Consider the following 22,688-nt stretch of genomic DNA (forward strand, 5'->3'; position numbering starts at 1 on the left):
GGGAGGAGACAGCATGGCATTGACTGCTTTTGATCACGATGGCTGGGAAATAAATTATGCACACGCTGCACATCAAATATTCCTATTGTCCCTCCAACCTGGAGTGCCAAAGGATTTTCAAGCACCTTAAAGAAAAAATAAAAAAAATGACAGTAAACAATGTCGAGATGTAGGATTTCACCAGCCAGGGCCTGGCATGTCAGCTGGAACGCAGTGGCAAGGACAGACACCCACCTGCCAGCACCATCACATCACCTACACGGCAAACTTCTTTCCCTTGTCAAATGAAACTATCTTTCCCTCCCGGTGTATCCGTTGGCTTTCCATCTAGTCCGTAAATTGAATCTCAGATCCTCCTCCCTCTCGAGTTGTGTGTAAAAGTAAAAGACACACGTTGAATCCACAAACAAGACTGAGCCCAGAGCACCCGAGGATGACTCTCTTGTCCTGTGGTGCAGCAAATTGTGTTCCCCCCCCCCGACAGCTTCAGGATATATTGCCTATGATTAATAAACATGAAGCAGAGCAATGTCACCTGGAGACATTTAAGGAGAGACTTTCTTGATCACAATAATTGTAGAAATGCGCCCTAAAATGTAGCTAAATATAAATAATAACACAGGAAAAAAAATGAGTGGATTGTGAATCTCATCTACATAAAACGAAGAGAACCATTAAGGGCACGCTTGCGGACTACCCATCTTAATATGATTTTTATATTTCAATCACAACCCCAAACACTATACATCAAATTGGAAATGCTGCTCCCGTTGTCTGGCTCACCTGTGCCTCCAGTCACACATTTATTCCAGCCCTGACACAGAATCACAGCAGAGTTAAAACTCAAAGCCGGTCAGTGATGCACCTTGGCGCTCTCCATCTGTGAAATCCATTTCAGGGGCGAATAGAAAACCAGAGCAACACGTCGGAACGGACGGGGTTGAGTTTCACATTGTTTATCAGGTGCTTTGATAGCTAATGAGATTTCGTCGGGTTGGGTGGCCACAGGGAGGGGTTCGGAGACAGACCATGGTAGCCACATGTCAACTCTGGGTGGGAAATTAGCTCTTTGACGAAGTGGAAGCGGAGACGGGGACAGCTGTGGCGCCCAAGGAAGGAGCTGGGACTGATGGGAAGCGCTGAAGCAGTTCACTGCTGCAATAGAAAGAGAGGGGGGGGGGGGGAGGGGGAAGGGAAGGGGGAAATGGACATCCCTCTGCACTGCTGTATAAACCAGGGCGATGCAAATGACTTTATTACTCCTGGGAATGGGATTCATACAATTAGTTGGCTGGTGAACCGACGAAGATGCTATTTATAAGAAGTGAGAATGACATTGCAGAATTGGATTGAGTTCTCTCTGAGAGTTTATTATTTTTATTTATAAGGACAACGCTCATTCATCAACATTACTGTAAATGTGCCAGTGTTAGCCGACCGGCTAACACGTCTAGCTTGCATGTCTCTATGCTGAGAGGAAAACCCATGTAACACAGGGAAAACATGCAACCTCCACACAGAAACTGTGACCAGACCTCGGATCGAACGCAGCAGTACTCACTCGCTGTGAGGATGCAGCGCTAACCACTGAGCCACCATGCCACACACCAGTTGTGCTACACCTACCGAACTACAATTTGCTTTAAAAATACTGTGCATCCACAAAGGAAGGGTGTTTCCAAGCCCCTAAAACAGAGACAGTTGGAAACACTGCTTCCCCGTTTTGGTTTGAAAACTCCGGTGGTTGTGAAGTCTGGACGGGTACAAACGGAGACACTATGGTAAGGACGATGCACGTCAGTCAGTCTTATCGGCTAGTTGAGCTTACAAACCGTTTTGTCCTGCAGCTAGGGGTAACGGGACCTAAACATAAAACCAGATAGCTTTGGTAAGGTGAAAGAATAGTTATTTTAAAAAAATAGCTAAGCAGAACAACAGAGGATATTAACAGAAAAAGGGGCCGATGGGTGTTGTTGCAAACAAAAACTTAATATAAGTAAAGGAGATCCTCAAAAGGAAGACTATTACAACATGACTGAGACCAAAGGAATAAATAAAAAACCCTCTAACTTAATTCCTAGTTCAAATTTACAAGACACATACTCACAGTATCCCTGCATATAATGTCACTAATACAAGTTCTGAATGCAAGAGAGATATCAGCTTTTGAATCTCAACCCTGGCCCAATTCCACCCAATTCCACCCAATTCCACCCAATTCCACCCAATTCCACCCAATTCCACCCATACTAACAATTCTGGTGTGGCTGCTGCCCTCAGCTGCAATCAATCCCGCATTTTAAACTGGTGGCAGACTTCAGTGGCTCTCCTTGATTGGCCCGTCAATTGAGCATGCCGCACCAATCGGCTTCCTCCTCCAGGAACTGGGCGGGACTTGCAGTTACCATCTGCTCTGCAGCATGGGATGGCACGGCCTGTTCTGCATCACACATGTAGCACTCTTAATGACACACACACACATATGAGGGTGCTGACAGCAGCCGTGACACAAACGTGTCAGTAACAGTTCCATCACATCGTCGGGCCAAGCTGATAAATCACTGTTCTTACTTTTCTCCAAACTGTTTTCTGTATTTTTGACTTATAGATGCATGATTTTGAACCGGTAGATGAATGTGAAACAATCTGCTTCCTGTTTCCTCCAGCACACTCATGCCCAGTGCATGTAAAATGGTCATGTGACAGAGATTGGTTCCGCTACTGGAGCTAGAACTCTCTGTTGATTGTTGTTAAAAATGAAAAGCTAGTAGTGGTAGAAGATGTAGCCTGAGGTGCACCATGTGGCCGTGGGCTGGAGTTGATCCTAACACATTATTCAGAAAATCACTTTGGTTTGCATATTCGGTCAATTATAAAACCCAACAAAAGGCTGATTTTTACGTACCCTCGAATGAACAATGTGTCGGGAGCTTTTCATTGTGACTCATGCGTTTGCAAAATAAAAGGGACTCGGAGAAGGAATACCACCCACCTTCACATCTCTTTGAGACTGTCATATTAAACCAGAGTCTGTTTTTCTTGCTGCCAGTCATGCAGGGATAGTACTTCAAGGTCTGCCAAGGTTGAAAGAAAATATGTAGCCGATGTTAGACGCCTCTCCCGCATTTCTTTGTCCCTCATGAGAATCTTTATAACCTTGCAATTTCCCGTTAATTTCAGTATTGCAAATTGGCGGATCGGTTCTGCATGCAGAAATCATGCAGCATTGAAGTTGTCACACACTTCACACTTTGAGAAAAGGTCACCGGAGCAGTCTGTCATGTGCATAGATCTGGATCTTTATCCTAAGTGACAATGACATCCAGCTAAGTAATGAAATGAATGGAAGAGGAGGAGGAGGAGGAGGAGGAGGGGGACTGAGAGAGACTGCTGTTTATGTCACAGTAGCGTTAAAGGGCTGTTGTGTTTAAGTTGTGAAGGGATTTTACAGAAACAAGCCCTGAAGCACTCACACATCAAGTCTTGCCTCATCGCGTCACACGGAGGATCGATTTGGATGCAACAGACTTCGGAGCATAGTTTCCTCTCGCGAGCTTCAAGAAGAAAGAAACAATCACGAGACAAATGTAGGTCGCACATGACAATCTTGCAAATGCGGATCATTAATTCATTGTTGTGATGTTGAGGCTGTTTTTTTTCAGTTGTGTCTAAATGCATAATTAATCAGCAGCATTGAAGCACTGGAGGAAATTTTGACTAATGAGAGACAACGAATGTATAAACAACATCAGTATTGAAATCAAATGGGGAAAAAGTGAGGGGGGGAAGAAGGACAAAGGCAAACACCACAACTGCAGAGTGTGTACTGTAAAAGCATTTCACGAGCCGCGTACTTCCAGTGAAGTGGGAAGTCAAGCAGCGTGACAACATTACACGGTTCGGGGGAATGGCTTTCCACACTCGTGGACCTGAAATATGCAGGTATTCAAAAATCCCAACACACAGTAAAAAAAGAGGCAGAAGAAGAAGAAGAAGAAGAAGAAGAAGAAAAGGTCATTTTCAATCCCATCAAGAATGGCAAAAAACGCAAACATGTAAAAGAAAGAATATAACTAGCTCTGCTGCGATATGCTGAAGTAAAACTATTTTTAGACTGTCGGGTCAATGTAACGCTGGGAAAAATCGATGGCTTTGGATTGAGTTCTCTCAGAATATGCACTTTATTGATCTGAGATACAGAAATTACAATCTCTGGTTAGAGCGTAGGCTAATGATGTCTGGGAGCATCTGTGGTTATATCAAGGGGATCAAATAGTCGCATTAAACCATGGCATTGTATAACACTCCCATAAACCCCCACACCCCCCGCCCCCCGCCCTGCCGACCAAACTACAGATGTGGGGAATTAAGAGATAAACAGAGTAGAAATAATCCAATTACCTCTAATGGGCATGCTCAGGATGGAAGCATCTGAGGAGGAAGTGCCTTGAATCGTCCCAAAGCCCGCTGTAATTACTGTAGCGGGGAAGCAGCATTAGCAACAGCAACAAATCACTTCTTCTCTTCCTCCGTTTGTCTCAGGTCACATGCAAAAGTGCAAAAGGATTTTAAAAATCTCCACCCTGGCCGGAGTTTTTAGAACGACTCGTTTTTAGTACGACTCGTTTTTAGTACGACTCGTTTTTAGAACGACTCGTTTTTAGAGGCAAATTCTTTGAAAAATAACCAAGTACGTGTAAAGAGGTCCCCAGGGGTGATCAAAAACTAAAATTCTTCTAGTGTCACAATGTGCTCCTCAATACGATCAAAGGGCACTTTCCAAGGTAAGTTAGTCCCACAATGACCCCTCAAATGCATCAACAAACACATGAAATATCTCGACATTCAAGAAACCCCAACAGTTGGTTGAGTCCAATGATGTCAGCGATGACATCATCGACATAAAAAGCTCGGTGGCTCCTCCCCAAACATTCCTGAATGGTGGACCTCCAAAGTAACAGAGGAAAGGTGAGTGTGAACTGTTCAAACCTACATCTTAATGACTCTAACTGATACTAAACTGTGTGTTAGCTTCAAGGTAAACCAATAAGCAATGGCAAAATAGGTAGGTCAAAATGAATCCAATATGAAAATAAATTAATTAATGTGGACACATGTATGTAGACAAGCACAGGTGGGTGCACTTTGTCGCACTTGGAAGTAGAACTCAGTCTTTTTTGGGACTATTTGACATATGAATGACTTTTAATATTGCTAGCCTTATCCCCTTTTCAAGTGTGTCATGCCAGCGCTGCATTGTTTCGTGGAAATGTTTCTATAGTAAAGGATAGTTTCTGAGTGCATCTCCCTGAAGGCCTTCAGAAACCAGAAGAGGGTTTTCAGATGTCCTTAGGTGGAGGATGTTCACAGTGACAAACTAGGCCAAACACATTATGATCAGCAGCCATCAAATAGAACAATCCCCTGTGTAATTCTATTAGGACGGCATGAGTCACCCTGAGTAATGCGCAGATCGTTCGCTTCAATGCAAATCCCATCCTGGAGGAAGGTAAGCAAAGACCAGACCAGGCAAGGCGGGCATATCGAAACTACATTATTTCGTCGGTATGTGTGTGTATTGAGTAGTGGATAAGGCAGAAAATAGCTCAGACAAGTGTTCTGCTACCAAGGACATGCTCACAGTTACAAAAACCCTGACCAGGGTATATTACTGGTATATTGACCAGTTCTCTCTGATGGTTTGAGTCAGACTAAATGTGACAGCATTGTGACATTTGATGTGACAGTTAATTTGACCCTAGTCTGGATCGGATTGGAAAAACTGTAGATTTCCAGGAGTCCATCTACTTCCTCTCTGTGGGTTGCCGTCCTCAAACTCGACTTCAATCTTGGGGAACGAGAAGAACCTTTGAGCTAGCAAGCCACACCCTGAAAATGGAAGGTTTTGAGGAACATCTGGATTGTGCATTAAGGCAGCCCTGCGTTAGTTCAGAGCTGCCAACTTTTCCCAAAACCTTGGAGTGAGATTTTGGGGGGGCAACCCATATTTTGCTGTGCACAAAGCAATTTCTTTGGTTCTTTCAGCATCATTATCCTTCAGGGTTGAAATTGGGATTTGCTATGATGGGGTCTCTCCCTAGGGGGGTTAGGGGGGTATGCCCCCCCAGGAAAAAATATTGAAAATAAACCATTAAATTGAACTTTCTGGAGAGTTTTGTGCAAAAAATGGAGAAATCAAGTCTTACATGATATGTGCAAAACTGCAGGGTTAAGAGCATTTGCATAGTTGTAGAATCAACGGGTTTTAGGACATTTAGCATTTATATAATTTACATTATTAATTTCTTATGATTATAAGAACTGACCCAGACAATGTGCCAAACATAATGAGCCACATGAAGAGACAGGAGCATATGAGCAACAGCTGAGAAAATTTGGGTCTGTGGTGAACAGGTCCAGGGTCCCTGGTGTAGGGACCAGGGACCCAAAGTTAAATTAATGTTGAGGGACCAACTAAGACCACTGAAATTCTAAAGAATAAGAACCACTGATTTATAGAAATCTACTTACTGTATTTACCTTTTTAGGAAAACAAAGAGTATTTGTTGATTTTATGAAACATTGAATGAATTATTTACAGTTACATTTAGAAATACAGAGGTTAGAGAAGCACTATAGTGGCCCAACGTTGCAGTATCGTGTATATATAGTATATTATAGTGTATATAACGTTTATGTGTGGAATCAATCATGTTATTTGGGGTAATTAAAAAGAAAATTGATGTTGGAAAACAGGTCAATTTGACCCGAGGACAACATGAGGGTTAAAATATGTCAAAATTATTTTTTTAAATCTTTTCATTTTTTTTCAAAATACTGGTCAAGCTTAGGAGTTTCTGATTCTTATTCTGTTTAAATTATTAGCATAGGTGTCTGGTAATGTTTTCAAAACTGAGGAACAAACTAGAGTTTATTTTTTTAAAGACCGAGTGGTGGAAACTACAACTGTTCTCCCCCTAATTGAAAAATGGGGATGCATTTGCTCCACTGCTTAGCGCCTATGTTGATCATGGAAAAACGGAGGTCTCTACTATGCAGCAAGGCGTTGACGAGGTAACTTCCGCTTCAATTTTATTTACAGTATCAAATCTCAACCTCGAGACCCTTTTACAGATAGAGTAGGTCTAGATCCCAATCTATAATTTATAAAGTCCCGACAATTCTAGTCATTCCCTTAAATAAAAAAATATGAAAACCTATTCAAATGTTGGCTGAGTGAGTTTAGCCTTTGGGATTTCGTAAAGGTTATGTGTTGGCTTCTTGAGCCGTGTGTTGCCAATGCGCACATCGGTTTGAATTATGTTTTCATATTTGTTTTTATTTGCTCTCATGATGCAAGGACAGTGGATGGACAGAACAAGTGTTATGGTCAGATCGTGTGCCTGACTGATTGAGAAGCGCTTTCCTTCCTGTTTTAGGAAGCAGCGACTGTATTGCGTTTTGCCTGTCAAACCATGCCTGTGTTCCTCTTATTTATGTAGAATTATAGTTTACTGTCATGTAAAATATGCGGCTCTGGTATATGTTTGCTATTAGTCATCCTGTGCACACACTGTGTCTTTTATGTCAACGTGTGGGTAGCTGGGTTGAGTGAACTAGTCGATAACCACCGTCGTGACCGCAGTAACTGAAATAAATCCAGGGCATGTTGATATTGACTGACAGTACAGGATTGTGATTCTTTGACGAGAAGTGAAGTCATATTCATATTTAAATATGTCCTATTCTTACAGCCACCACATGCCTGACGGCTTTAGTTTTATGGTTTAAATAGTAAATACACACTTTCTTTCTCAACATAAGAACATCCTCATCTTCAGGCTCAATTATGAGATGAAAGATTCAAGATGGTCCATTATTATATTTTTTTTTTTTCACAATCTCCATCTTTAGTGAAGTCATTACTCATTCATGCTGTCTCATTTTTAATCATTTCTCTTCACATTTCATATTTTAAAGCCCTCTTGAGCTTTGACTTAAATTGAATGTTGTGACTAGTCAGTGTGGGGGCTGCGTAGATAAAAAGACAAGCCAGAAATACCCTGGTGGATTGAAAGCTTTTCTATGAAGACTCGTCATGTTCTGTGGAAGAAGTGCTAAATTAAATACTGAAAAGCCCCCCCACCCCCCCCCCACCGTTAACAGATTTGCCTGTTCCGTCGACGTCTCTTCCAGAAGAAAAGCCACTTCAGATTAAAAAGAACTGACACAACATGGCAGCCGGGACAAAGAGGTGCCTCCAATGTGTCAAATGTCAAATGGAATGCCAGAAAGAGTTCTTTTAAAGAGATTCTTCATACTTCGATTTAGCACTGAGTTTTGTATCAGTAGAAACCCAGTAGTATTTTTAAATGGCCGTGCTCTCCTCCATCATGTCCCCCTGAGACTAGATTTGTCTGTATTGTGGGTCTGGAAAAAAGCCTGTGAGGACACAAAAACTGGCATTTATCGTCATCGGAGGCATTTTTGTGTACCGCCGAGATACATACTGTAGGTACAGATTGAAGAATATGCAGGAAATTTTATTACGGATGGAATACTCAACACACTACGCGTGCTTCACCTGCTATGGAGACAGCACCTCAGCCAGCGGTGTCCCCTGATGCTGCTTGCTGGGTAAGGGGACATCGACGGGGGCAGGAGGTCCAGCTACGTGAGAAGCTAATGCTAGACAATAAGCAGATGCTGCTCTGTTGGCTAAGACTCGTGGAGGTGGGCTGTGTTAACACAGACTGGTCCAGAAATGGGGGGGGGGGGGGGGGGGGGGGGGGGGGGGTTATCCAACTACTGCTAACCACTGGTGGAGTTTGACCGTTGAATACTGCCCATTCCAAATTCCACGCAAATACACGGCTGTGTTTATACATCACTTTTACACGGCTTACATCACTCCAAGCGCTATTGCTATCAATGCGTTTTATGGAGCCTATTGTGTGTGTGTGTGCTAAATATACTCTGGTTCATATGTCGTTTTTATATATTTTAAATGTGTACCACTACTTGTGCCACTGTGAAACGTTGTTCTGTGTATGGTTGAAATGAATAAACCCACTTGAGTTGAATGCCTCAATGTTTGTCTGTAAATAGTAGGCGTGGTTTGGGAGTGGACTCAAAGCGGCGAATCAAGTGCATTCTGGGATTTGGTGTCTTTCATCCACATGAACCCCCCCAAAAAAATCTGGCTTTTCTGAGTTTAGCAGGCACCAATTTCTGAAAGAAAAAAAAAAATTACATTTCTACTACATTTAAAAATATATTCATCTTTCTTACAATGAAATATCCCTTTAATCGACATGTAGGCCATGCAGCCTTTTGTCTCACTCCTCGTCAGCTGGACGTTTCAGTAGCTGTATTACTGGAGCTGTGAGTGATGACACATATCTAATTCAAAGGAGCCATGTAAGAGTCAGTAAAGTGCGGGCTCCTTTTGAATGTTAATATTGTAGATACAGACGGTGCTTTTAAGACCCGTCCTCAGGTCTCGGAGTGAGACACTCTCATTCCCAGAGCAGGCCTCCCAAGTGTACATGTCAAACACACTTTGAAGTTCTTAGCAATCTGGCAAAAGTACCTTGGTAACAACACTGCACTCAAGCTAAGCAGTTTAGAGTCTGAAAGAGGAGGCTCTGGAAAAAAAGAGGAGACTCAGGTGGAGGGGACGTGAGGCTATTGGGGTGTGTGGGTAGGTGTGTTATTTTCCAATTAATACATGTAGGATATTCAGGTATTATTCAGACTCAGATTTTTTTTTAAATATATATATACATACACTCGGAATATGCCCTTCAATCTGGGTTTTTACCGCAGGTTCATGGTCAGCTCTTTGAGTTTCTATTGTTGCTGTAAACAAACCAACCAGCCAAAGGTTTCCAGGGCCGCAGACCCGGTAAGGAGAAACCGAGCTAATTTTAGACTTTCATATCAACAGGTTTTGGGACATTCCCCCAGATCGCTATGCCAACCTTTTCAAGAAGCTGGTTAAAGGAATGAAAGAGGGAGGCTGTGTTTGCAAGGTCAAACAAGTCCTCCACGGCTACATGTAAACAGGAATGATAGTGGAGTTGTGTGCATGTAAACATAGTCAATTTTAAAAGATGTTTGTCTTTGGAAATCAGTATGACATCAGGCCTTCAAATGTGCAAAACGCACAAATGCTAATTTTCTTAATCTTTGCTTTGAACAGCCTTTTCTTGGACCTTTTTTTTCAAACAATGTCCTCATGTTGACTGAATTTCTCTTATTACACAAGTAAAACTTAAACATTAGCTGTTTCCATATGCGTGTGTTTCTGCACATTTTGAGGTATTACACTAGAAAGCTGGATGGAAATGGCAACATTTAATCATACTTACCCACTTTCGCTTATGTGTTTACGCTCACTTGAGGTGGTTTTGGCCTTTCTTTAAAGAGTTGGTGCGCTAAATGGGAGATATTCCCATAATGTGTCTTTGTCTCCGGACGGCATGAAAACCTGGCCGATACTCGCGGACGTAAATGAACAATCAAAACTCGCCTAATTGAACCAAATTCCTGAAGCTCTCTCTCCGTTGCCATGGCGACTTGTTTTGTTTGTGGTTAGCAAGCTGTACTTCTACAGGGCACTGGCAGGGGCCAACCTGTCATGTAAACTCAAATTAGACACCTTTCTATCTTCCAGACCTATGGGTCCCACCATGACCAAAAGCAACGTTTTATTGGACTACAGCCTCGCTCAGCATGGCTGTTAAATCTTTGTGCGTCTTCAGCATCACTTGCTGCTCTGAACTTAGACCTTTTCCATTTTAGAAAGACCATGAGCTTTCCTTCATCACAATCAGTCATCGATGTCCCTCTCTCACTCAATGTGATAATCTAACAGCAGATTAGTTTAAGAAGCACATTCACACTCCCAAGGGGATACATGCTTTTGATTTTAATGAGGCCACGGTCTTTACTTTAGCTCCTTCCTGAAGGACAAACATCACACGTTTAGCCCCTCTACCAGTAACGCCTTGCAGCCTCTATACAGACTATTAGCAGGGTTTTTCGACTTTTTAAAATTTGCATTTGTTAATAGAAACTTTATAAAGTTTCTGTGAACTTTGCTCTCTACTGCAATAAAGCACAGCACATAAAAAGGTTTTGGACTCAGAGGCTAAGAGGTGGCAAGTGTCACTGCATGGCAATAACCCATCTGACACCCACGCTGAGATCCAATGCTGACGCGAATCAACAACAGTGGACAGTGGGAACAAAATCTACTCCTGAGATCAAATCAATTTTCACAACATGAGACAAAGATACAACTGCTGTTTGAGATTGACTCTATACCCCTAGCGCTCTTAACACTTTTATGATTTTTCCATTAACGAGACTAGATTTCAACACCCTCCTCCGAGACCTTGTTTCTCGTCTCTCCTTAAAAGCCATGTAGCTGTCCAACTATTGTTACTGAATGCAAAAACGTGCTGCTTTAGATTATATCCCCAGTACTCAGTGCCCTCCTCTTGCGCCTGCCCAATCAACCTGCATGTCTTCCCACACACACACACACACTGCCCCTGCAAGCATAATTTAATTGGACAAAGATTTGAAATAATGGCGTCTCCCAGTAGAGTTTTTTTTTTTTTTTTTTTTTTTTTTTTTTTTCTGGCAGCAGTGAATTGATAATCCACTCTTTAAAATACTCCTGGGGTCTTTGCTCTCATGTGGAGTTGCTGCTGAATTGGTAGAGGCGGTACTTAGGTCCGCGAAACACTCAATTCTCCATATCTCCCACTGTCTAATCCTAATCGCCCATGGCTGCAGGACCACAAAAACAGCACCATGCCAATAATGCAATTAATTATGACACAAACTTTAACTTATTTGTTACAGTAGCCACAAATCTTGTAGTTTTCCGCTGTGAGGCTGAAGTTTTTATCCAAGGATCGCTCATGTAATGCTACACTGTCTTGACAACAAAGCTTTCTTGCATCTCTGGAACAAGGTTGCCTTGTGGAATCCCCTCCTTGGAGACCATTTTTATCATCCCAGCTCCAAGACTGATCATTTTATCAGACTCCACTGGAATAGAAACTTCAGCGTAAACTAGTGAGAGGAAGCAATAAATATTAACGGCACGGTTTGTAACCATTTCAAATGTACACCTTTTTTGTTATGTTTGAAATGCTCTATACACCCTGACAGCTTAAGCCATTCAGAACGGTTAGACGGAGCCCTGAGAGCATCAAGGAGAGGGGTTAGATGGATCCATGAGCGCATCAAGGGGAGGGGTTGGACGGAGTCCCGAGAGCCTCAAGGGGAGGGGTTAGAGGGAGCCATGAGTGCATCAAGGGGAGGGGTTAGACAAAGCCCCGAGAGCATCAAGGGGAGGGGTTAGATGGAGCCCCAAGGGCATAAAGGGGACTGGTTAGACGGAGCCATGAGATTAAGGGGAGGAGTTAGACGGAGCCCTGAGGGCATCAAGAGGAAGGGTTAGACGGAGCCATGAGGGCATCAAGGCAAGGAGTTAGACTGAGCCCCAAGGGCATCAGGGGGAGGGGTTAGACTGAGCCCCGAGGGCATCAGGGGGAGGAGTTGGACGAAGCCCCAAGGGCATCAGGGGGAGGGGTTAGACGGAGACCCGAGGGCATCAGCGGAAGGGGTTAGACGGTGACCCGAGGGTATCAGGGGGAGGGGTTAGACGGAGCCATTAGGAGATACTATCAAATCTTGCTAGCTTTTCAACTTACTAACCCTACCTTTAATTCACTATCCTACAGTTTTGAATATACACTATTGAAGTTAAGAAAAAGGATAAGTGAGAGGAGGTGAAACAGCCATATTTGAAGAAAGCGTCCCACTAGATTTTTTTTTTTTGTCATCAGTTGTGCATTTAGAAAAAGAATGAGAGCAAGCCAGTGGGATGACAATGAATAGCGAGGGACACACATGCTCTGAGTAGACGGCCTTTCATGATGGTGGGTCTGTCGAAGGAGAGCGATAGTGAGAGTAGCCCAACAAACTGGTAATCCTGTTGCATTGTGAGATGAGATACTGTAGTAAGCCAAGTGACCTTGGCTTTATGTGAGAAGGATATTGCCAGAGGGCTGCACGCCTCATGCTGGGAGATATTGCTATTTGGCGCACAGATACTGCAGCTGAAGCCCAGCATGCATCGCAACACATTCTTGTAAGGGTTTATTATGGGGTTCCACTTTATATAGAGTATGGGACATGTTTTATTATACTTAATGTTATTTCAATGGAAATAATAATTTTCCATCTGTTATCATTATCTCATAGTGAAATTAGACCAGCATTTCTCTGAAAATGAGCTGAAATATCCGCCCCAGATGTTGAAATGCATTAACTAGCTCTATCTAATGTGTCAACTTCAGATGTGGAAACATTACTGGCTATATACTGTCAAAATAATTCAATAACTTGAACCCCCTTTTCTGTAAGTGCTGTTCATTTTACATCCAGCTTTCCTTGGGGTTATGCACACAGGGATGAAGTACACTGAATTCATTGCAATACATTGCAGATCTCATATTCCTGTGCCTTGGGACACTTTGGTCTGCATTAGGGGCTTGAGACAAGAGTAAAATATTGTCTAGGCTTTTCATCTATGATGTCTAATGGGCTAATAAAATGACTGCAGGCTGTACAATTTCTCCGGCAAACATACTCCCTAATTCAAAACTGATAGATGTAATAAAAAACAAAACTCCATTTGAAGGTACAAATCCTGACAAAGTTTGAGACCACAAAATCTATCTTCCACTCTTTGTTAATTGAACTTCTCCAGGCTAGCATTTGGAGAGAATTGTTAATTTCACAGTATTGATTGGCCTGTACCGGGACTTCAGAGTAACATTGGCAGCGCTGCACATAGTGCACAAATCCAATCTTGCTCCTTTTTTTTGTAATTACGAGCTGACATTATCCCTTACATTAAAATTTCATGACCTGGGGACAAAGGCACGCCACCGAAAAATAAATCGGCCAAGGCTGTCAATCGAAGAATGAACAAGTTAATTGTAAATCCCCAAAACCTTTTTTCTTTTTTGTGAACCTTGTCCTTGAATTGTCCATGTTTTATATATCAACAACTGAGCACAAAGTATTGAAGGCTTGGCCAACTTTCAGTTGTCAACTATTTATACACAACATTTTGCTTCCCGGATTAATCCGTTGCCACCAAAAATTTCCACCTGTTGTCCGTCTTTTTAAACGTGTCCGTCCCCGTCCTTTTTCTCTGTGTTGACGTTCTAACTTCCGCCGGATTTCTGAGGACTATGGTTACCTGGTCCTCAGATCTCTGCAGGGTAAATCTAGACAGCTAGCTAGACTATCTGTCCAAGCTTTTGACTAAAAGAACTATTGAACCTACTCGTGTTCCACCAAAACTAGTTCCCGACGCTAGTTTTGAAGAGGCACCGTGTCTCCGTCAAGACCATTGTGATTAGTTTAAAGAAATGCCAATAAACCAGAGCACATTTTTCTTCCATCCCAGAATGCAATGTGGACTAGTCAAACCCCCCCTCCTCAGCGCTGTGGAGGAAGGTCTGGCAATGCGAGACAAAACTTTGAGTAAGAGACTGGACGGTGGTTTTACCCTTTCCAAAACCCAAATACAAAAGCTTGAGTTCCTGCACAAAACTACAAATTTAGCGCAGGGCCAGTGGGCAGATCTAGACATTTCAAATGGACGGGCCAGGCATGTTGTTTTAGGGGTACCAAATATATGAAGGACAACTGTATATGTAACAATATACAACAATAAGCGCAAGAATACTCATTTACTGCGGGTCTACGTTTTATCTATCACTGGATATTAATATCCCCTCTCTGGGCAATTAAGGTGATGTTAAAATGGATGAAAACATCTGATTCAGTTGGGGGGGTTAAGGCTTAATTAATATGGGGGTACTTGCCACCCTTGCCCCCTCTAGAACTGCCCCTAAAGTAGCTACACATGTTGTATGTAGCCACCAAGTACATCTTTAAGATGCCTTTTGCTAGACTCTTTGAGTCAGTTGGAGACATTAATAAGTCAAACGTAGCTAATGTATGTAGCTAAAAGCTTAATGAGCTAGCTAGCCACAGCTGATAACATCCAGCAAGCCTTCTTCTTCTGTGGCTGGTTAGGAATTAAAATTAGACGGCTGCTTTTCCCTAAAATTGTCTGCAATCAAGGGCACTTTGTTTTGGTTTTTAATATGCTAAAATGTGAAGTGCTAAGTATTCCTCTGTTACCACTGTACACTGCACATGAGCCATGAGTAGAATACCACAGGGTCTTAGTCCTTTGCAAACAGTTATTTAAATTATAGCCAAATCATCAATGTGGTGTCCTTATGACTCCCGATAACCGGGGTGCAACGTCCTTTTTATATTGGTCATAAATAGAAGAATGAAGGGAGAGGAAACCACTATGAGTGAATTTAACATTTCAAACACAGTATCATGAGCCAGTGGCTACACTTGGTGCAAAAACACCATGGCAACGCATGCCACCATATCCACCACAGATGTTGCCAAAAGCAGTTTTTCAAAGAACAAGATTTTAAAGTGCTCCTGTCTAATTCAAGCTCTATTTCCTTCTCCCTGTCCCAGTTTAACCATGTTGGCTGTAAGTCCCCCCCCCCCCCCCCCCCCCCCCCCCCCCCCCCCCCCCCCCCCCCCCCCCCCCCCCCCCCCCCACACACACACACACACACACACACACACACACACACACACACACACACAGAGAGAGAGAGCCAGAAACCATCATTCCACCCTGTATGTTCAGCTGGCCTGTCAAGTCCCCGTCCAGCAAAGTACCCACCCATCTGTTGAATCTAAGACAGCATGCAAATTCCAACCAGAGAGGAAATGTTCTATCAAACGATGAACTTATCTGCATGCAAACACCGGCTTCCAGGGGGTGTCTGGGGTCCTGGGCCCCGGGGTGCAATGCAAAAGCCTGTGCATCTTCCTGCAGTGCAAAGTCAAGCTGACGCAAGATACAGTATTGCCCTTGGCTAAGCAAACATTCCTTCCAACCTAATGTATTGCTATTTTCAGTACAGTATGGTTTTAATGTTAATTATTACTGAAATTAATGACAGGGGTTGAGCTATTGTGTTCCTGTGTGCAGTCAGAAAATATCTTTAGCTGCACATTTTTTAAAGTTTTTTTTACAGAACTGTAACTCGTGTTTTTTTAAGAAAATTGGCTAGTCAACCTCAATCACATAGACTACAGCTTTGTTGGAACAAAGAAGTATTGCATTCATTTGTACTCAAAACTCACCGTGCTGAAAAACCAAACCCCTTCAAACACCTTTTTGAAGCAATACCCTTTAGTGTACTTTTAAGATGGATAAAGGCTGACAGAAATGATTACTTGCAGACGTTTTGAGTCACGCCCTGGCTGAGGATGTATGTGTAAATATTGCAACGGTCTATTGTTAGTGGCCTCAGGGGGGCGAGGTATAATAAGCGGTCACCTATCTGTGGGCATAAATCTGACCAACAGGTCTCTGCAGGCCTCGAGCTACAGCTGAGTGAACTTTAGTCGGGTTTCTTCCCCGTGCTTAGACTCCTTGCATTTAAGCTACCAGTGTCCTGTCATCCTATTAGTGAGCAGCACTTATGGAAAAGAGCTGTAATGAATCTGAACAAATTTAAGGATGTCAAAATATAGACAATTTATGGATCAAATATTGTGTAAATTATTATAAAGGTTTATCCAGGGGGAGGGATACTTCTTTAGGGGGCATGTAGAGAATCAGAATTGATCATTGCTCACTATTGCAATTACAATAAAAGAAGCAGCTGTGAGATGTGTGTGTGTGTGTGTGTGTGTGTCTGTGTGTGTGGCCCCTCATGGTCAGCGCGTGTGTTGCCCCTCATGGACAGCGCCCAGGAATTAAAATGCATGCCTGTCCTTGCCCGGGAGCGCGAGCGAGCCTACCGGTAAATGCGATACGCGAGAAACTGTTCCTCCTCCTTCGCAGAAAAACGCACGGCTGTGCACGTTCCAGGAGGGGAATAAAAACCACCTTGCGGGGCTTTCTCATGCAGAAAGGCACCGGTGTGAGGTTGCCAGTTTGGAGCTTGATTTCCCCCTTAAATTGGACCCTTCAAGCCATGACTGGCCGGGCTTGATACCTCGCTCTCCGTCCTCCCTGGTCCTCCGTGGTGGTGGAGCTGCTGTCGCACCGCACGGAAATAACGACCACTTTAAGTGAGTACACACCCACCGCCTGCTTTTAACAATTCTACACTGACACCGGTATCACCTTACACTCTAATTATAGTTTTTAATCCCAGTGCGTTAAACAGAGACGCGCGCGTGCAGGCTTAAAGTCTTAAAGTGCTGCGGACCAGGTGTTGCGATGCAACTTTCTCCCGGAAAGATCTGCACAAATATCAACACTTGGATGTCTAATGGGAAGCTACAGCGTGCTTTTTATCGGGGGTGGGGTGTTTGAACTGCACCTGCAGATTTATTACAATATTTGTCAGTGTTTAGCATAAATTAATTCCATTACTCATAGCCTACCTCGTGCTTTTCAGGTCTCAACACTGGTGTGTGTGCGCATCTATCTATATCTATATATCTATATATCCTACTGTAGTGTCACTTTGTGGAAAAGTAACTTATTTTTGAGGGCTTTATTTTTATTTATTTTTATTTATTTTTTTTGGGGAGGGGGGGGATTCTGTGGTGGGGACCGCTGGTTCACTCATGCACTGCTCAGCTTTCTGACTTCATAAAGACTTCATGCCATGCACTGTAATGTTCATGGACTTTGGACTTGAGCAACTGTTGAACATCCAGCAGCTGTGCAGAGGAGAGAGATCTTGGTCTGTCTGTCTGGTGTGCTGGCAGCAGCCTCGTCAGGTAAAACCCTTTGCCTCTGACAGAAATCATTTGAACTTGTAGCAAACATCACTGTTTCTCGGTGGATCATCCCGGTGAGGGAACCTCCAGGTCTGTGAGTTAGGAGTTTCCTGATGATCCCCTCTGTTGGGGTATTTTGCATTAGATGTCACTTTATTTGACTGTAGGTGTCTGCGGCGCGCTGGTTAATTTTCCTCTGCGACATCTCGTCTCCATTAATAAGCAAGTTGAATACATTAGCTCAGCTGGTTCCTCGGCGCGTCTCCAATCAAATCGGATGCTGTAACCTTGGGGGACTACGCTGCAGCATTTAGAGGAGGAGGGTGGCAAGGGCAGAGATGGAGATTGGGTGCTCTTGTGGCAGCCATTATCAAAGGAACCCAATTACATCTGAAAATTGTAGTTGCCATAAGCAATTGTCATTTATGACTCTATAAAAGAGAGAGAGAGAGGCTACTTTGACAAGAAATGTGTATCCTCCTGATAATATATGCACTCTATTGTGCTTCCTCATTTGTATCTGCATTGTTATGTGTGATTTTTCTGGCAGGAAGTCATTTCTGGGCTTGTCTTTCTAACAATAGAGTAGGGCAGCATATTTTTGTTAACGTCATTGGGATGTCACAATAAAATGCTGTTGGATGTCTCAATAAACACGTCACTAAAGGCTGCAACACCTCACGCATGTTTTTTTCATGTTAGTTGAAAAGAAATATCAGTCGGAAACTGCCATTTTTTTCTTTTTGAGTCGGGCCTTTTCTGTGTTTCCGATCGTGCATTTCATATTCAATCAAGCACTTCGTAGTGTTCTAGCAGATAACTGACAGCACCAGAGAAGCAGAACGGCGTACACTTTAAATATCTCTTTTTTCAATGTGAGTAACATCGTTATTGTGATATCCAACAACGGTATCACACATTTTGTTCACATGGTGCAGCCCTCCAAATAGAGCATGGAAGGAGCAGTGAGTCACCGTAAATCATGGCCACTCTCACCAGCTGCCGGCCAGATGAAGACGCGCTGCAAGGCAAACCAGTCTGATGAAACTGCAAGCCCGGCTTCAGTTTTCTGCTTCAAAGCACGCCACAGCGGTCAGGAACGTACAGCGTTCCACCAGGGCGCCTACGACGTCTCGTTCAAAGGACGAGTTTCTCCAACGCTCCATCTTTGAGTTTAAAGTGCCCGTATTATGAAAAAAATGTAGGGTTTTATTTTGTGTCTCAGGTGCTTCCACATGAGTATATGGAAGAAGAAAAAAACATTCGTGCTGTTTTGAGGGAGATCTGGTTTCTGAATGTCCTCTGTCTTTAGTCTCCGGGTGAGCTGTCCAACATCTGCACGGCGTTCTACGTCACTAGAGATGAGGTGGCTAACCATAGCATGCTAGCTCGTTCTCAATGGAAAACACTGCTCCAACAGCCACTAGTTGACCATAATCTCCAAAAGAACTACTTCCTGTCCCTTTTGTGCAGGTATTCCACAGGGATCCCAGGTCTAGAAGAAGTCTCCCAGCTAGTCCTGCCTTGGACTGACCAAAGCTGGAGAAAGAGTTATCTAGCTGATGGGATCATACCGAGCTACTGAGCATGTGCAGCTCCCAACAAAGATAGTGTAGAAGGGAGATGTCTTATGGACCTGAAAATGAGCATACCATGAGCACTTTAAGATCTTCCCTGCGAGGTGTTTCCTCTAGTCTTCGTTCAGTCTGCGCAGGCTTTTACTGTAATCAGATATTCCGCTCTGGCACTCAGACTCCCAGGTCCAGACAGAGGAATCCCCGTGGCTCACCACAGACCCAATCAGACCCTTTTTTAAAGTACACAGCTTTTACAACAAGGTCTGCGGCAGCAACAGCAAAAATGTTTCCAGTTCCTCGGGGTGGTGGTCTGCACGTGTCTGCAGCATGTACAAGTATATCTCACTAATAGTTAGTGCCTTTTGTTCAGGCCTGTCAGCTTTTTTTTCTTCCTTCAGTGTTCCCTTCGGACTTCTCCCTGGCTTTTTGATTTGCCCTCTGTTTCCACTTAACAGTCCTGGCTATTTCCCAAGAATCACCCCAGCCCCATGCTATGTTCTTTTCTTTTTACTCAAGCATGAGCAGACTTCTTATACTCTGGGCACACGTGGAGAATACATGGCTTTTTACTTCATGTGAGCATTTAAAAAAACAACACTTTAGATCTCCATGCACCTTGGCTGCGTTTCACCCGCTTGCGTTGTTATCTGAGATGATTACAAAATGACAATTTGGACACACAAAAACAACAATGCAGAGGTGTGATTGCGGTCTTTCCCCCTAGCGCAATCAGCGTCTTCGAGAGGACACACATTGCTCCAGAAATTAGGCTTGTCAAATTACGGAGTGGCTTTTATCTGCCCCTGCGTGCATGGTGATGCTTATTGGCAGGTGCCTTTTTTTTTTTTTGGAGGAGCAGAAGAAGGGAATCCACAGCTGGTGTTTTTCAAGAGGGATATATGCAATGTGTAAAACCGTACTGTACTGTGCAGCAGATGTTGCTTCCTTCTGATGGCTTGCTCAGCTACATTATCATACATATCAAAAATGTCCTCATTGGGCGGGGCAATATGCGGATGTGATATCAACATTGATATATGAGACTAGGTTAGGGATAGGCTGATTATTGGGCCATTTTTGGCCGTTTGCAGATTATTTGTATGTGCGTTTTATTTGCTTGATAACGCACAGTAATAAATAAAGCTCATTAATAAATGTGCACTACTTTGGCTTGGCTACAGCTCTGTCTGTCCCTCTGCTGCGATTTTACTCACCACTGAGTCTGACTTAATTTTTTTGCTGGGTATTATGTTATGGTCCTAATTTGATAAATAAATGCTTAAAGCATCTAGACAAAGTTTTGTTGGATTTTGAGACATTCAAAAACAATCCGTTTTCACTGTAAAGCCATATCTGGTATCAGTTTTGACTACTACTGATGGTATCGGCCTTGAAAAACCGGTATGAGTCGATCCTACGCTAGATATTGTTTTAAATATGTGTTGTCTTTTCCTGGTTTTAAATGCTGATTAACAGTAAAGTGATGTCATATTCTGAACTGACTGTTCCAGCTGTCCGGTTAGACAAACCCTTTACCCACTTAGTCATTGTATCTACATCTCATTCAGGAAATGTTTTGGTGAAAGCACCCATAGTCAACCCCTATAATATCGCAGCAACTTTGACGTGTTTGGTCAAAAATATCGAGATTGAGGGCTCCACATCGTCTGGGGTTTCCTCTTTTGTTTCCGTTTTGACGGACACATGATCCTACCTGAATGATGGCTGGATGAGCTACAAAAATCCATCTTGTCAGCCTTTAATTGAATGCTTTTGTGTCTGCCAACCTAAACCACTCTGCGCCCTGTGAGGAGCTCCTGGCAGCTTCATCCGTGTTTATTTGTATAGGTAGTATATATGTATACATATGTATATACATATAGTATGTAGCATAGACCTATGCCACACACCACAGCATTTATAGCCTAAGCTAATTTGCAATGCACGTCCCCAGATGGACCCTTTTTTAAATACAGTAACTTGTACTAACAACTAACACTTACATAAAAAACATTAAAAACACAATCTCATCAATCTCACATACTGTAACTTCGAATGCAACAACTCACAAGGAAATGCAGACAAAACAATACAGACTAATACAACAAGTCACCATACACCTGGAGCATCAGATTATCCATGACTAGATTCAACCTGAATGAAATTGTAGGCCTCCAATAGCAAGACAACCATATACAGACATTTATCACACATGCATAAGAATACAAATTGAGTTAAAAATTAAAATTCACTCACAGAAAAGCTATGACCATGATAAGATGAGATAATATTTTAGACTGTATGCAGTGAAAGTGCTAAAGTCAACAGTGCAGTGCATGACTGCTCCCTCTTCAAAAACCGTTTCAGTTGGCGTGTCTGCGGCGGCCGTGACTGTCCATTCAGAACAACAATGGCCGACGTGATTGACAGATGGTTCATCCAATCACCTGCCAGGTATTTTTTTTAGAAATAGCCTGCTCTTATCCAAACAGTTTCCATCGCCGTTCTCTCGGGTGGTTCTGTGTTTAAACACCATTTGGCTTGTCAGGTTGGTCAAATTGAGCCAAGAGTTGTCCCCTCGCCTTCCTGATGGTGCAGCAAGGCGGGATGAGAGTGCGCTTCACTCCTTCAGTCATCGATGTAAAGCACCTTCTGCATCTTTAATCCTCCTTCTAGTCATGTTGACAGTTCGGCTCCATCTAGTACTTGGCCCTTAGTGGGGTAATGTCTTCAATCAGGGACTCACCTATACAATATTTATGGTTACTATACACTTATTGACTCGCTCTTTTCTTACTATTACCTGGAATCTGACTGTGAGCAACTGCAACTTAACAATTTCCCTGATCTATCAATCAATCAATGATGCATTTTGATTGATGCTGATTTGGAAGCTATAGCTTTGCTTCCAAACCAGTTACCTGTACTAGTGCTTTTGTCACATTGTATTTATTTCTCAGAATTAGTTTTGGGTTTGTAATTAGATGTTTTGCCCGCGTGCTGTATATTCCTCACTCCTTTTAATAAGAAAAACAATCCCTAAAAATTAACCCCATTGCTGGACTGTGACAAATTGAATACAGCCCATACCTGCAGGATTTTAATTACATTTTGTAGACGTTAATCTACAAGACTTTGCTCAGGATTGGCGTTCCCTCCTGCAGGTTTTCTGTTCCAGTTGCTTTGCTTGTTCTCGGTCAGCTATTATTTGGCAACTGAAAACGGGGG

The 22,688-nt window shown here is 42.9% G+C and overlaps 1 long non-coding RNA gene across 1 annotated transcript in view; it reads left to right on the forward strand.

Annotated features, from left to right (window-relative positions):
• The window catches only part of LOC117956840, a 16,839-nt gene extending 9,484 nt beyond the window's left edge, over nt 1-7,355 (forward strand). The window contains exons 2-3 of the long non-coding RNA XR_004659376.1: nt 4,437-4,442; nt 7,266-7,355. This is a non-coding gene — a long non-coding RNA (uncharacterized LOC117956840). The remainder of the gene's footprint in view (nt 1-4,436; nt 4,443-7,265) is intronic.
• The last annotated feature ends 15,333 nt before the right edge of the window (nt 7,356-22,688 follow it).

This window comes from Etheostoma cragini, chromosome 14 (assembly GCF_013103735.1).
Source record: "Etheostoma cragini isolate CJK2018 chromosome 14, CSU_Ecrag_1.0, whole genome shotgun sequence".
Taxonomy (NCBI): Eukaryota; Metazoa; Chordata; class Actinopteri; order Perciformes; family Percidae; genus Etheostoma; species Etheostoma cragini.